The 17,407-nt window shown below is 41.2% G+C and overlaps 1 long non-coding RNA gene across 1 annotated transcript; it reads left to right on the top strand.

Moving 5' to 3' along the window:
- Positions 1 to 764: 764 nt before the first annotated feature.
- LOC117769509 lies at positions 765 to 11,986 on the top strand. The gene is made up of 3 exons (XR_004615247.1): positions 765 to 838; positions 5,028 to 5,031; positions 11,975 to 11,986. It is a non-coding gene; the product is annotated as an uncharacterized LOC117769509 (long non-coding RNA).
- Positions 11,987 to 17,407: the final 5,421 nt, after the last annotated feature.

Here is a 17,407-nt window from a genome sequence, read left to right as displayed (position 1 = left end):
ATCAAATGAATGAAGTGGACAACAAAGGAAATTACATCTGATTATCAACAGATACAGTGAGACTCAGTCACATAAGCTACTCAGCAGGAGCCTTCACTGGTTTATTTAATGCATAAGTACACAGCACCTCAGACCAGACCCAGGTCCTGCAGGGAGGAGGAGCTTCCCTCTGCAGCTCTCACAGGATTCCCCTCGTGAAGCCCAGGACCTTATTCTGTCTCTCTTTGGTGACTGAAGGTTGCAGCCTCGGCAGCACAAAGCACCTCATGTATAATTCAGCGAGTGCAATCAGTTGTTTTGCATGAAACCGCTCATCGGTAGTTTGCTGCGTCACTTCAGCGAGTCAAGTTTGGAGAATATAAACACTTCCTGACAACTTTTTACCTCGTTTTTTTCGCAAAGATAGTGACAGTTAATTAAAAATCTAAATTTAGGGCAACAAATATAAATGCATAAGTGTATTTACTCGTTCCTCAGAGCTTCCAACTGCACCTGATAGTATTTTTTGTTTTGCTGCACAGAATGAGCCCAAAGGCTTTATTTCTCTTCATAAAGGAATTTTATAATTTTCCCTGGCATATGGTTTTTAGCTTATAGCTAAAGATGTGTTTTACTTACATTGTTAAACTGTATGCAAGAGGACAAGTTTTGATGTATAAATTGTGTGAGGGAAGAAACAACAATCTGCAAGGTCTTTTCAAAGGTGACCTTTCAGTTTGGTCCGTGTCCCATCTGCTAACATAGAGGAGGCGGGGTTTATGACCAGCCACCAGGCGGCGATCGAGCTACATTTGGCTTCACTTTTAGGGAGCCGTCATGTCGTCCATCTTTTGATACCGTCTATGATCTCAGGGAAATTATAAAGTGTGGTGATCGATCTTAACCTTGACACATGACGTTTGTGGGGTTAGTGTGTGTGACTACATATGAAGGGGCTGAAATAATTGTGAAAAGTGTGAAGAGAACCCAGTTGTTGCCAAAAATCATACTATTTATCTGATGTTAGGTTTTGTTTATGCATCTCACGCGTCTATAAACAGCTGTTTGTGAGATCCACAGCTGCAGAGACACCTTTGATGAGGAGGAAACTCCCAGTTTGGTCATTTCTGTCGAGACTTTATATTTTTGAGGCTGCAGCTCTGATCTGAGACAATACAACTGGTTGCCAGGCAACAGCATGTGGATGGCTCTTGAACGTGAAGTGTCTTCAGCTAAACCTTCCTGCACACACACGCCTACACACACACATATACACGTATAATGATAGAGGATAATAATGATGATGGAAATAATAATTTAAAAATGTGCATTTCCAACATCCCCTACGTTTAGTCATGTCTATTCCTACAGTGCTTTCAGAAGCAAATTGCTTGTGATGCTCAATGACAATAAACGATGACCAACTTAACAACAACAATTCATTCAAGGTCTGACCTGTTTTTTTTGTAAAACTGTGATCAATACAGCAGAGGGGAAAACAGTAGGAGAGCATAAACTGAAAATGCTGATTTATAACTAAAGACCCTTAATGCTTTGCTGTCTGGATATTGTATTGAATAATAGTGGCAGCGATCGACCCGCGCTGTGATTTAATGTCGGGGACAAACTCCATTTGATCCAGTGAAAAATAACTGTGCAAATTAATGTGTCGGCTTTGATCTGCTTCGCACCTTTGAGAAATGTTGATAACAGCACGTAAACACACGACTCAGAGATAAAAATAAAATGTACAGATGATGGCTGGAGGAAAAGTATGACAAGTTTATCAGCAACTCATGACAATATCACTTCATAGTGTTCGTGCTATAAATGATAGTAATGGGCAGTATGGTGCAGGCTTAACAGCGAGATGGTTGCTGGTTTGAATCCCCACTTGGCCTTTCTCTGTGGAGTTTCTCCTTGTGTCTGTGTGGGTTTTCTCCCACAGTCCAAGGACGTGCAGATTTCAGTTGACACTCTGATGTGTCCATAGGTGTGACTGTGAGTGTGAATGGTCGTGTCTGTACGTTGGCGCTTCTCACCCACGTCAGCTGGGATCTAACCCAGCAACGACCCCCTGTGGTTCAGCAGTTTATCTAAATGGTCTAAAATGGTTTTAAAATAATCACATCTGTTTCCATTGATGTTGCTGCCTCAGATATAGAATATTTTTGCATTGAATATTAAGATTCTCCACATCTGCATAAAGAAAAACAACTTGTCGACGGCCTCTGGTTCCACAAAACAGTCTAAAAAAGTTTGCACAATGACAGATGACTCCCAAATTAACTTGTTTCCCTCTGAATTAAAAAAAAAAGTTCTGTTGCTAAGAGATTTAAACATTACGCTTCAAATTTAGTTCATAATATGAGCCTGTGTTTTTTTTCCTCCTTCACTGGGCTCTGACATTATACAGTGTTGTGCCTCTGGGACTCTTCTCTGGGTGAATGTTGAGACCTGGAAAATCTGCCCATTAAACTGCCTGGAGATATTTCAAGCCCTGTTAAAGACCTGCTGTCTGGTCAGAAGATGAATTCCACCCACGCCTCCTCCTCCTCCTCCTCCTCCTCCTTCTTCTTCTTCTTCTTCTTCTTCTTCTCCTTCTTCTTCTTCCCCGTGGTTTATTTCTCTCTCGTCGTAATCATGCACTCGCAGAGGTTTCTACATGAAAGTGGATCGATGGTTTAAAGGGAATCAGGATGCTTCATCATTCCTCTGTGGCTCTGCTGGAGCAGGGTTGAGAAGCGGCGTTTCCACGTGTTTAATATTCTTTTCCCACATTTTTATGTTCTCATGGTTTAACTGCATCAGCTCAATTCAGTGCATTCACTTCCATTTCTTTCTTGCACATGAACGGCAAATACTTACACCTGCCTTGTTGTTTGTTTACCTCTTATTTAAACTGAGAGGTCACACTAACAAACACATTGAAAGAAAAATATAAGTTTTTTTAGGCTCCAAAAAGATATTTAAATGAGGAGCTCGACAAGAGGAGAAAGTCATGTGATATAGATACAAGACTTTTGGTGCTTTTACTCAAACGTGATCATGATTGAAGGGGGTGAGACTGTGCGTACGGAAAGACACCGGTGACGGTGACGGGATGAAGAGGAAGCTGAAGATCGGGATGTGTTTCCAGGACCGAACTCTGCTGGGCTCTGGATATGGAAACTGGAGGTGAAGGGGGCGAAGAGGCGTCACAGTGAATCACTGAAATGACAACTGACACCAGAGGAAAGGAGAAGAGGTTAAACGTTTGACAGCAACAGAATCATCAGCTGATTGAGATTGTGGCAAAATTTGATTATGGTGGAGGGAGAGAGAGTGAATAAATGAGTCAAAATCAAAGCCTCATCTCAACTACACTTTTTTAAAACATCCTCTGAGAAACAATACTCTATAATTTGTCCCTGTTTTACAATGCGTCCTGTTCAGTGTGTTAGATTATAATAATTACACCTTTCAAAGAGAACAGCCCACGAGCTGATTGTGATCATTGTGTCACACACATTTTCGCACATAATCACTGTAACATTTAAAACATGGAAAAAATAATTGCTAGATATAACTTTTTCCATTTAAACATAAAGTGTTCAGGGTTATTTATAGTTTTTCTAAATGCTAAGAAAGCTTCTATCTAACATTTATCAAAATTTTAAAGTCACCGTAAATTTTTTTAAAGAATATTCCACATTGAAAAAACAGGTCAAATTAAAGCATTTTAATGTAAATGAGGGACGATGAGAGAGACAGAGGACCAGTGCAGTAAGAAGACAACACAGTGAGGGACTGCGTCGCTGAATGACCGAGATAAAACAGGAAAATTGAAAATGACGGCGGGAGGAAAACGAAGATGAAGTTCCTCCATCTGTGTTGGTGGCGGCAGTCACACTGGGAAAGCACCTGTGTGAGACGGAGACCATTATAGAGCCGTTACGAGCCCGTTTCCAGAGGGACGACCACAAGTGGCCAATTAGATAATTAGAGCATCATTTCCTCCATGTTGTCCCCTCTGCTTCGACCTGTCTCCCGCTCAGGACGGAAATTTCCAGCTCAAGCCTGGAGAAGTGTAACCGTCTCTGGCTCAGCTGCGGGCGCACAGGGACAAATCACGAGGGTTGAGGGTGGAGGAAGGAGTTCGTCATTCGTCTTTGTCAGTTCACCGCAGGACTTGTTTACTCTCTTAACCCAAGTCATTACTATCGCAGACTGGGGAGAATAATTACATCTGGATGCATCTGGATTGGATCCTGCCCTCAGAACCGGCTGTTGGTGGAGCTGGATGCCACATTTCTTTTCATTTCAAACACAGTCTCTTATTTATTATCTCTGCCAAAGAGTTTATGTTTTCACCCCTGTCCATTGGCTTGTTTGTCAGCAGGGTTACATAAAAACTACTGACCGGATTTCCATGAAACTTGGTGGAAGGATGGGACCTGGGCAAAGAAAGAGGGGCAGGAATATTTAATCGCTTACATGCTGAGATTTCCAAGGAATTATTCACAAATCTTAAAGAAAATAATCAGGCATATTTAGAGGACTAATAACAATGAGTGTGAGCAATTTGGTGCGGATCCAAATAGAAATATGGGTCCAGCAGATTTAAATGTGGTTTCATAAGTGGACTGTTGGGCAGCTTTACTCAGTGGCGTTCTACTTTTTTCGTTAAAGATATAAAATAGTTCATCTTTAACATATGTTACGGTGCTTGAATAGGATTAGATTCTACTGGCTCAGGAGGTACAGCGGGTGGTCCACTGACCAGAAGGTTGTCTGCATCCCGAAATGTCTGATAGCTGTGCATGAGAGATGTCTGTTCGAGAAAGTGTCGCACATAGATGCACTCTATGAAAGTGTGTGTGAATGGGTGAAAGGTAAAACTGTATTGTAAAGCAGTTTGAAAATACAAACCATTTCCCGTTCACTCAACACTTAGGGACAATTTTAAGTCTAAGATATATAAAATACATTGGTGTGTGAAACTGGACATAAAGACTCAGGTTATAGGAAAACTTGAAATAAATATCTATAATATCAAAGTCTGACAGAACAGTCATCATGGGCAGTTCAATGTTGTGCTCAACCACCAACGTGCACTGTGCACACTACTTTCTACCTCATGAACCTCAGCTGCCAAACGTGCACAGTGCTCCCATTCTGGCTGTTGCACTAATTACCAGTCGTAGAGAACATAGGAGAGCAGAATATTGACAGTTAGAACTTCAGTCAACTTCCTGTGGATCAAAGTTAAGATTAAAAATATATTTTTGCACGTGCAAACATCACCAATGCAAGTCTGAACAGGAAACATGTTGCATCTTTCTCTCCTCTCTGCTTTTCACATTATTCTAAGGGCAAAGAATATTAACCGCACAATTGATTACACTGAATGGTCATAAAATACACCACATTGTGAAGCTGCCAAAAAAAACATCATATCTTGGAATTTACCGGTTTTTATTTTCATGAAAACAACGGACAATGAGGCAGGTTGTTCTGCTGAAGCAGCGACGCTCGCTGAAGCACAGCAATTAAAGCTCACACTGACGCTGAGCGCTCCGTGTTGTGCGAGGAGGTGCATCAAAGAATAATAGAAGAAGAGTCTTGTTTTCCCTCGTCGTTCCTTCCCTTCAGGGCCCCGGTGACACTCGCTGATAAATAATAGAACTCAAATGCAGCCTGAGGCGCCTGTGAACACAGCAGCTCCTCAAAAAAAAAATCAAGGCCTCAGATCAAAAGATTATCTGAGGAAATCTATGCACCGGTCACAGTAATGGCTCAGTGCTGCACTGGTGTGTGTGTGTGTGGGTGTGTGTTATTATCTCTGAACTGTGTAAGTGAGAGGCACAGAATTCAATGGTCGATCTACCTGTCGCACTAATTGAGTCACCGCTGATTTCACTGTGTTGTTTGTTGTCAGTCTCTGATCATATTTCACTTAAATGAGACACAGAGAATATTCATGCATGATTATCAGCACTGTAGTGTGTTTGTTTGTGTGTGATTGTGTGGCAGCAACACAAAGATGGACGACACGTCTCCACTTCCTCCCACTATCTGGAAATTAAGCCAAAACATCCCTGATACGAACGCTGCCATTTTGCACCTTTCCACGGTAGCGATCGAGTGATGGAGCTGAGGTATATCACACGTCAGTCTCAGCTGTCAATCATGATGTTTTAGCCTCATTTTTATTGCATCAAACATGTAATTAAAACCGTAAACATGAACACTTGAACATCCATCAGTGTGATACCTAAAATGACAGAAACCATCTTTGAGAAAAATGTATTTGACGTCTGTTTTGACTATTTTAATTTGGTCCATGTCCCATTCACTAACATTGAGGAGGTGGGATTTATCACCTGTACTGCAGTCAGCCACCAGGAGGCGATGGAGACATTTTGGCTTCCCTTTGGACAGCTGTCATGTCGTCCATCTTATATATATACAGCAGTTTATAGGCAGTAACTGTCATCCTTCTTTCCTTTTCTACATCTTATCTCAGATCCTTCTACAAGATCAACCATTAAAAACATAAATCACTCAGGATATTGTCGGGACATGATCCATGTTTCCAACGAGGAGCAACAGTGAAGGACGTGTTTACGATCTTAATGTTGAGAGAAGAAGAAATGAAGACGGCAGCCCCGTGACTTTTCTACTGACCATTTCCACTTAGTTAGGATAACGCAGTTTGGGGATTTCGGTTGTCAAGGTACAAACTGCGATGACTCATCCTTGTACGATGAAATGACAAATGTATGAGGTGATCGTTGGGTGGGAGTTTTCTTCAGCCGGTGACTCATGTGGCTGTGAAGGACGGCGTCTGATGTCAGTGTCTGTGAAGCCAAATCTCAGATGAACCTGAGCGTGAAGACGATTAACGGTCATTTAACAAGATGATAAATAAATGATCATTTGATTTAAGTCTGAGAATTAATGAGGAATAATTATAGAGACAATTGTTGAATGTATGAATGTGTGTAGGATTATCCTTTTGTACTCAATGATCCCGAGCTGAGATCAGATACATCTTTGTCATTGGGGGCAGATGGCAACTTCAGGGCTGGATAATAAATCAGAGCAAAATGCTAATTCAGAATAAAAGTCAGTCAAAGTGAAATTGGAGTTGGCGTTGAAAGAGAGATAGACTTCCTGGAAATAGGCGATAACCCCCTCTAGAATATTTCTTTTGTAGCCTCCACTTCAAAAGAGAATATTTCAAATGGGAACCACATCCTCCGTGTAATGATGATTCTCGCCACTGTGCATCGCTGATCACTGTGAAAAACATCAAATACACAAGCATGATCAAATCGATATCGAGTGCGACGTCGGCCCAGCTTCGTAAGAGCTGATGCAATCGAATGTCAGGCAGAAACGGTCCAAGTCCTCAAGTTGTGTTCCACAAGTAAATCAACAAACCACTGACACGAGTTCCTGCACGTGTGTCCAAACTTTAAAAAGATCTCAAACAGTTTAGGGAGTAAATTGAGACTCGGCCTTTCCGTGCTGTTGTTTCTGCATTTCAGCACTTTCCATTAAAAGAGATGTTATTACAAGGATGTACTTACGTGCATGTCCGAGCGCTGCAAGTAAATTAATTCCAATTCTGATGAGCTCAGTTTGGTGGTTTTTTTAATCCACCCATGAGAAAATCTTTTAAGATGTGGGCACTGCATTTAGACCTGCCTGGATACTTCACTAAAACACAGTGAGGAGAGCCATTCAAATGACTGTAATGATACTGTGCTGCAGTGCAATTTAAATACAGTATATTTAGCTAAATGACAAGTTGTTACAAACATGACACAAACAACCTGGAGATAAATATTGTGATTGAAAACTCGCTTTTAAGCAAAGGAAATATTGTTAATTTATTAAATACTAAGAATGTATACGCCTGGTCCTCCTCGTGTAAAGTCTGCAGAAAGTCCGGAGGAGCACAGCAGGAGATCCTCGCAGAATTCACAACGAGCGACGTGATGATTCTGACACGCAACAGAAACAAAACAAAAAGAAAACAAATATTCTCTGGATTTAAAAACCGCTGCCACACACGAACAAGACACAAAGACAAAGATGTCAACAGAGTTCGTGGTGATCAGAGCTGATGTCGGTGTGGATGTGCACGTGACCTCCTCAGCAGAATCAATTCATAATGTCCTGTCTCGGCCTGCTGCACCCCCCCCCCCCCTCGCCTGAATCCTCTGGAGGATTTGTTGTTGCGTCCAAGACCTTGAGTTCCTTGAGGTTCCTTAAGGGTCTGTCCATTTTTTATGTAAATTTCAAATACACAGAAAAGGATGTTGGATTAAAATCTCCAACATCGTCTTTATGATGCCTCCTTTACGTCAGCGTCACAGTTCCTGCTTCCTCTCGGCTCCATCAGCTCGTTCTCTCATTTCATCCAATCACAGCCTGGCACATTCGCCTCGAGCCAATTACCTGTAACCTGTCAAAGTTAAAAACATTCTCTCTCCCTGTCATTGATCCGTCGGTGATCCACCTCCACCCCTGCACCACCTCCACCTCTGGATCAAACCGTCCAATCAGAAGCTCTTCATCAGACGTCCTCACCTCATCGTCTATTCCTCTTCATCACCACCAGGCTCCAGGGGGAAGTCTCCCTCAGGTCTGAAGCCGCTGATTCATATGAGCATAGCGTTCTACCCACCCCCCCCCACCCCCCTCCGCCGCTGGGGTCTTAGGGTCAAAGTCTGTCCCTCAGTCTTTCCTGATTGTAATACGATATTAAATGAATCATTATTTTAGTTCAATCAGCCCCACTCCTTTCCCAAAGAGAATACTAATATGATGACGTTTCACTCCTCATCTGCCCATGTTTGTTTTTCAAATCCGCTTCAGGTCAAAGGTCACGAGGACGTGTGTAACCTCTGCATAGCTCGAGGACATCTCACCATGGCTGCTGCTCGGGGTTTGAAGCTCGGTCACAGTCTGGTCAGATGACATTACTCTGAGACTCCCTCACTGCGATGTCCATTACTGCAAGTGCCATCATTTACATCTAATTAAAGGCACCATTATCGAATTAGCCTAACAGCGGGCTGTGCACTATATGGGGGTAAGAGAGGCTGCAGTAATGATGTCGACTGACGATTAAGTTTTCCTTCTCCTGACAGCGGCAGCGTCTGGATGAAAGAGCTGCACGTCTCGGTTTAAGCTAATGCAGTTATTTTGATGCCTGTTGGTTCACCACTTATCCCAGTAACAAGCACAGCCAGTGAAATGAGTGGTTTTGTCCAATTCCTCAAGAGAGCGCGTCGCTGGTCACCAAGGGAACGCTGCCACCTAGAGGGGAAATCTGAAAACACTGATCTGTCGATTTCCTCTGTCTCTGCAGCCATTTTGTTGTGAATGAATTCATCAGTAACGTGTCAGAAAAGCCAGACACTCACTTGGCTTTTGTGACAGAGCTCCCGGGTGTCTGCGTCCCGCTGCTCTAACCTTTGTGGCAGTGTTTTGTCCCTTTGACGGCCTCTGGCACCAGCCTGTGAGTGTTGCTGTGATGTGTTGTTGCCAGTGGTTGACTTCACATTAAAGAAAGTTGTTATATCCTGTTTTTATTTTCCTGGTCAGTCCGTGGTTGACTCAGTGCATGACTTCACAGACTCGGCGTGCCCTGTTCCGCCGGCCTCTGACTATGAAAGGTGCAGTGTGTGACTCCAGTGCTGGGATGTGGTTTGATGTGGTTTGATGTGGTGAGCTGAGCCAGAGCGGCCGGAGGAAAACATATCCATCTTAACGACTCATTCTTTTCTTATATTTAGTCTAAGAAACTAAAACGGTGGTGCTGTGGTTTGCACTGTTGCTTAACACAGAGAAAGTTCCCGGTTCCTGGAATTTGCGTGTTCCCTAGTGTCTGCGTGTGTTCCCTCCTGGTACAGCCTCCTCCCTCACATGCAGGCTGGGGTAATGTTTGTTGGAGTGTGGGTAGTTGTTTGTCTCTGTATGTTGACCCTGCAATACTCTAGTGACTTGTCCAGGGTTTAATTCTGCAATATCGACGTCCCATACTGGGCGGCTGTGGCTCAGGAGGTAGAGCGAGTTGTCCACAAACCAGAAGGTTCAACACACGGCTCCTCCAGTCTACTTTTCCCAGGTGTCCTGGGGCAAGATGTTGGATTCTTAATTGCCCCTGATGGCTGTGCCAATAATGTGGTGTGTGTGATGTCGGAGCTGCAGGAATGGGTGAATGTGGCTTTTACTGTGAAGTGCAATGAATGTTTGAAAACACTGGACAGATAGTTGCACACACGTCGAATCATTTCTTGCCTGAGGCGATTCGGTAATTGCTTAATTTACCTCTGCGACACAAAAGAAGGATGTTACTTGAGATAAAGAAATGAAATAGATATTTAATGGGGTCGCCTGACCTCTGACATTTACACAGATTAAATGTTTGGGCTCGTTAAGACGTTTCCAGCACAGAAACAAAAGAGACTTTCTGATGAAGGTATGTTGGGACTTGCATATGTGTGTGTGTGTGTGTGTGTGTGTGTGTGTGTGTGTGTGTGTGTGTGTGTGTGTGTGTGTGTGAGAGAATGTGTTCAGGGAGGAGCGGTGGAGTGAAGAGCTGTTTTTTCTTCCTTGCCCTAATGTGTGATATTATTCACAATCCATGGCTACATAAAATAGTTATTGAACAATAATATAAAAAATCCTGCAGGGAGGATGAAATCGTGAACCACTTATACATGAGGTGCATTTAACTCACCCTGTAGATTATAGAGTAGCAGCTGGAGAGTGTGGGTCTATTGGAAAAACGTGCTTTCCTTTCCTTTGATGAAAAATAACATAATAAGTCAATAATATGATGCTCAGGAGCTGAAAGCTATCGGTCTTTACATCTCCATCCCATAATATATTCTCATTTCTGTGTTTTTTATCCTCTGGATTATGGATAATGGATATATAATGTTTACAGTGCCACTCGAGTTTGTCCCTGGAATAATAATAATAAGGTATGATTGAGCAAAGCAAGATAAAATAACCTGATGAAAACAGTGTTGCATTTCATGTGCTGTAGAATATTCCACATTCAGAGAGTCGCAAATGAGAAGCTTTAAAAATAGCGTTATTAGCAGTCATCAGTTCCTGCCAAGCCGGTGGAGACAGACACTGAAATGTGACCCTGGCACTGCAAGTGCTTTTGAAATCCCAGTTGCATAGCAACGCATCTCCATCTGCAGTTAAGCTTCTCGCCACCGAAGAAACAACTGTCATATTTGCTTCACACGCAGTTTTATACAATGAAACTTTTCCAGAGGAAAAAACATAAACATGTCTGAGGGTCTAATTTTCATATACACTCCTCTGTTTATTGAGTCATCCTGGAAGTTAAAAGTCCAAATTCCAAGTGGTTATTTAACAGAAAATACCTTAATAGCAGAACAAGACATGCAAAAAATCACATAGCTGACTATTCTTTTATGGGGTCAACCTAATTAATTATGCACTGCAAATCAATAGACAGGTCATGCTCCATTTCCCTGCAGCTGAAAAGGCTTTTCACACTCGTGATGAATGAAATCTTATTTCATTTCAGAGCTCATCAAGTATTCATCAAACAGCCACATGGACGAAAAGAATTGTATTTTATTAATTATCTTGAATTATATTGGTCATGCATGTGCAGTGCATGTATATAGATGCACAATAAGACACATTCACTTACTGTACATTTAAATACACCATCAACAGCTGCACAATATAGATTTTTGCAGGACTCGTGTGAATCAGTTTGAAACATTTGGAATCTCTTCATCAGTAAAATTAGAGTTGTTTGTACAAGCTTGTCTTAAACTCTAGTTTCCTTTTACTGGTGCATCTTTAATCCTCAGTGAAAAACAGCCTGAAGGTTTGTCAGTGATCAGCTGGTCATCGTGGTTATCGCCGAGTTATGCAGCGACAATCTTTCCTAATTCACCTTTAATATTAAATCCAAAGTCAGGGATGTTAAAATCCTCAGTTCATCTAAACATCCTGAAGCAATTCACACTAATTTCTCCACCTGATCACTTGGCAGGGTCATTTTTTAAAGTTAAAGGGCGGGAAGCAGTAGCAGAGTTGTTGCGCTGGGCAAACTGAATCACTACCAGATGTGATTCTGTGGGACAACTCCACTCCATCAAATGGGCGGCTGATTGTAAGGAAATGACTTATGTGCAGTAAAAGTAATTTATTAGTATAATGAGCTCGTGGGTGATGTGGATTCAAACTGGATATTGTTTTTGAGATTTAACGATAACAATTTATTTCCTCCAACAAACAAAATTCAACCGCAAATCTGTGCTGTTGTCAACACAGCATGGACATGTTAATGAGAATGTGACCAATGAGAATCAAGGAGGTCCACTCCAGTGCTTGTAAGATGCTAGAATCGACTTCCTGTTTATGTTTATGCTCGTGAAGTGTTTTATGGGCAGACTTCTTTCACTTCTGTAAAGCTGGATATTATATATAAACATATGTGTCTCACAATTTATGACTCAAAATGTGCAAACGTTTTAGATTCCAGCGTTTACACGAAAAAGCAGATTACAAGGAAGATATAAAAAAGCTTAGGTATAAAACAAATGTCAACATAAAGATGTGAGGAATATGAGAGCACTGAAATTTGAAAAATGTGCAAATATTCACATTGTACATGCACAAGGTAAAGTTCTTCAAAATCACATTCTGATGATCTACTTTTATAATAATAATAATAATCTCTTTGAATAGGATTTTTCTTAACAAAATTACAAAGCGCTTAACAACAGGATAAAACAACAATAAAATAACAATTAATTTAAGTAAAATAAAAATATAAACAATAAAATAAAAGTAAATAAGTAGAAATTCACCCAGAGATTAAGGCTTTTAAAAAAAAAGAACGTTTCTAAGATGGGATTTAAAAGCAGTAGTAGAGTTTCTGATCTCAGCTGATTAAGTTATTTCATAGTGTGAGGTTCCAATTCGGATCATCACCCATCAGAATCTGGGAACCCTCCAGATCTCTATCAGCTGATCTCCGGTGGCGAGCAGCCTCATAGGGAGCGAGTAAGTCCTTGGTATAAACAGGAGCTCGGCTGTGTAAAGCTGTAAAATGTTGGCGTCTCTCTTTGTGCCACACCTGGAAGCACAATGTGTTTATCTCGACACACCTTGACACTTTCCCCCTCCAGTGCTCATCACTTTTCTGGCCACGCCTGGATGATCATCTAGATCTTGGAGAGCTGTGCGACTGCAGATGCACTTTTTATACTTTCGGCTGACAAACTGCAGGCTGCGTGCGGCTCGCTCCACCGCTTCCGAGGTTGAGTTTAGTCTCTTTAGTGTCTCACAGCAAAAAAAATCCCTTTCCCTGTATTTTATAGAGCTGAGAGTGTGTCCTCTCTTGTACTTGGTGGAAACAGATGTCGCTGTTATTGCAGCAAAATGAAAAAAAACAAGAGGTTCATTTCTTGGCGGTCGCTGGTGTCACTTGGTGGCACATCAACAACTAAGAGTTTTGTAGTTCAGACTGGTGCTCACAGGAAAGTTGAGGAAACAGCAGCACATGTTCAGTGCAAAGGGAGAGAGGTCCAACAGAGTAAAAATATCACGCTCTTTAAAATATATCAAACAGCATGTTTATAGTTGTAGCTCATGCCAATATAGAATATAGAAAAATACAAGAATATGAAAAAAAGCTGATATGTATTGATCAGAGACTGTAAATAGAGATGGACGATGGCTCCCCACTTCATTCCACTGTATAAAACTGAAGCCAAGATATTCCGGATCACGGAGCTGCCATCTTGTGCTGGTGATATCATTTGGAGCCAGAGTCTCTCGTCCAATCACGAGTCAGCCTCAGCTGTCAAATTATAACGTTTCATCTAATTTTTACAGCATCAAATAACAAATTAAAACCAAACTTCTCAGAACAAAAAGCACTTGAACAAATATCAGTGTGACACTGCAGCCAGCCACCAGGGGGCAATTTGTGGTCATTTCATTGCTTATAGTGAAAAGTGAATACTTTAATACAGTAGGGTAAGTGTATGGTATATGGCAAATGTATGTATACACCAATTCACACACAAACACATGCAAGGGCAATTTGTGGGTTCAGTATGTTGCTCAAAGACACTTTGGAATGCAGACGGGTGGAGCCGGGATCAAACTACCGGCCTCGTGGTTAATGGACAAACCTTCTGAGCCATAGATGCCTGAGGACACAGTGGGGATCCCCCTCTGCACACTTTACTAACATCGACAACTCCGCATTACACTTTTTTGTCTTTTTTTGACTATGAATCTGCTCTGATCTGATTTGAAGTAGCCGACTGTACCGAAAAACACAGAATGTGGAGCATCTGAGCCCCATCAGGAGAAATTGCACGGGGCTTATTCTCCTTTAATCTTTAATATGTCTCTTTGTGTGGAGCGAGCATAACTCCGCAGACACACAGCAGGAAACATTTTTTTGCTTTTATCCCAGGATCCTGCAGGAGAGAGGGGGCACAATCACCTCACTTGGATTGAATTACATCACAATTCCATGGATGAGACCCACCTTCAAGTGTTCCACTTCCTCTGGGGCCAATGTGAGAGAGAGCGGCTTCAGATTTCAATAGACGTTATTGCTGAGTGCTGCCTTTTTTTTTTGAAGGAGGAGGAGGGCACGGCTGTACACTTGGCTGGAGAACATATAGTCAATCTATTTTTATCTGGGCCCACAGAAGGGCTTCTGGATGGCAAAAACTGCAGAGCAAACAAGTTGTTGCAATTACACAGGCAAACCACGCAGAAAATCTTGTGACAGTAATGAAAATTATAATTCCTTTGAATTCCTTTATTTATTTATTTTGTCTCAGCCATATGGGATTCTTGAAACAAACATCTGGAAGCTAAACTCTACCTGGACAGAGTTTAGGAGACGTAAGACTTTCAGGAACTTTAACGCACCATGTAATTCTCAATGAAAGTCAAAATGTCATCAAGCAATTACTTATCTATCTATCTATCTATCTATCTGTCTATCTGTCTGTCTGTCTGTCTGTCTGTCTATCTGTCTATCTGTCTATCTATCTATCTATCTGTCTGTCTGTCTGTCTGTCTGTCTGTCTGTCTGTCTGTCTATCTATCTATCTATCTATCTGTCTGTCTGTCTGTCTGTCTGTCTGTCTATCTATCTATCTATAAGATAAGAGAGCCTGTGACCCAAGCATTTCATTGCCAGCGATTGCTTAATGTAATTGTTGTGCATTTGACAATAAACTCTTGAATCTTGAATCTATCTATCTATCTCTCTATCTATCTATCTATCTATCTATCTATCTATCTATCTATCTATCTATCTATCTATCTATCTATCCATCTATCTATCTATCTGCAATCTTAAGTATAGTGCTTTAGCGCCCTCAAATGGACAAATGACAGAACTACCTGTATCCACTTATTTCCTGCAGATTGTTGGCGCTTGATGTTTTTAAAGATTTTGGCACAAGATACTGGGTCATCAAACTTAAGCACTTACACTAAATAAATGATGCCTTCTTATCATTTTGGACACTCACAAGAATAAAAAAGGAAAAAGAAAGTGAAGATTGACATGTAGCTGTTGATCTTTAACTTCTGTGACACAACATGCAAAAGTACATTGAAGGAAGATCTAGTTTTAAGTCAATTCTAAGAATGAGGTTCTATGATATTTGAAGTAGCACGTGAGAGGATATGATAATGAATAAAAACATCACCCTTGTGGAATTGGATCATCTTTTAGAATAAAGAAAAATTTGTCTTTGAGAATTTTGTTTCCTATTAATTAAACACTATTTCATATCCAATGAAACCACATCAACAGCAGCTACTGTTAGGAAGTTGACTTGGTAAATAACATTTAACACTTGGCCTCGACAAATATTCAATATTTATCAAAAGCAACTGATCAAGAAATATTTATCAGGCAGACATTAACCTGCATTAAAACAAGTATAGAACAATCTTATATAGTCATCATTAGGAAAATAGTAATTGAGCAAAGCATTAATGTGATGGCTATCATTTAAAAGTTTAGATATGCTTCAGCATTAGGCTGCATGATTGATAAAAATCTGAAATCAAAACACGTCTTTTCGGGATATCATAGTTTGAACGAGGCCTTTTCTCACAAAGATTATAGCAGCTTTTACATATTATTTGAGAATTGTAAGTTAAGCTGTGTCACAATGGGAATAAAGAAGGTATTGAATCAGGGATTAAGGAAACTCTTTCTCATCTCATATAGGTTGGTCTCCACTGCCCAACCAAAATATCAGTTTCAGACGCCGAGGGCTAATACTGTATATATGTTTCTTTATTGCTTTATAATGTCAGGTTTCATTGTGAATGTCCATGATTAGTGAAGTAGAAACTAGTAAATGATTTAAGGAATATAAAAATGCATAGCTCTGTAGTAGCATATATACAGAGGGCACCTAAAATGAAAATTATATATTAATAAAACGAAGGTTTTCTTGTTTTCTGATATAACTTACGTACCCACTGCTTTTAAAAACCTTTCAGAGTCCAAAACTGCCCATGCAGTACATAAGTAAACTAAAGGGACACAAAGGAGAGAACCCTGATTAGATTATTTCAGGAAAACGCTTGGGAGTGGGGCTGAGAAAAACTGTGGGAGTGTTTCCAGATGAATAAAGACGTGTAAAGGCTGATGGGGTGAGGAGAGGTGGGGACGGCCGCTATAACTCACTGGCCACTTGTATCACCACCGATTTAATCCACTCTAGAAACAGACGTCAGTGTCTCACAGACAATAGGAACATATCTCACGGTGACATCACGAGGGAGAGGCTGAAGAACAACTGAGTCATTATCAACAAATTAATGCTAATGGGCCCCAAAGTGGAAAATCTGTTAGAACAGAAAAATAATGGCTGCGCATAGTGATAGAAGAGGTGAAACAGAGGCGAGCAGGGTTTTCTCAAGTCAGGATTCTGTTCCTGACGACACACGGGGAATGCAAAGGAGCTCGGTCAGGCCTTGAGGTGGAGCTGTTGATTATGTTATATGGGACCGAGCAGGCTGCAGGTTCAGCTGGGGGTTTTCATTGGGCGCCTGCCCATGTGGGGGTGGAAGGGAATGAGGCATCGGAGACACAGATTGTGAGCGAGCTCATTGGGACAAATGAGTACAACTCCATTATCGGGAAACATAACAGCTGTGTGGCAGAAAGAATGGGGAAATTAAAAGAAGGGATGAACCTTCTCCACCATGCGAAGGAGTGAAATAGTATTATTATTATTTAGGAGGGGGAAGGAGGCAGATATCTCAGCAGACTGAACATGAAGACGGACCATATGGAAGTTGCAGAAAACAACAACAAAAGATATATGGGGCTGTAGGCTATCACGGGGAACATTATTATTATTAT

This window comes from Hippoglossus hippoglossus, chromosome 10 (assembly GCF_009819705.1).
Source record: "Hippoglossus hippoglossus isolate fHipHip1 chromosome 10, fHipHip1.pri, whole genome shotgun sequence".
NCBI lineage: Eukaryota > Metazoa > Chordata > Actinopteri > Pleuronectiformes > Pleuronectidae > Hippoglossus > Hippoglossus hippoglossus.
This window is presented reverse-complemented; position numbering and strand designations above follow the sequence as displayed.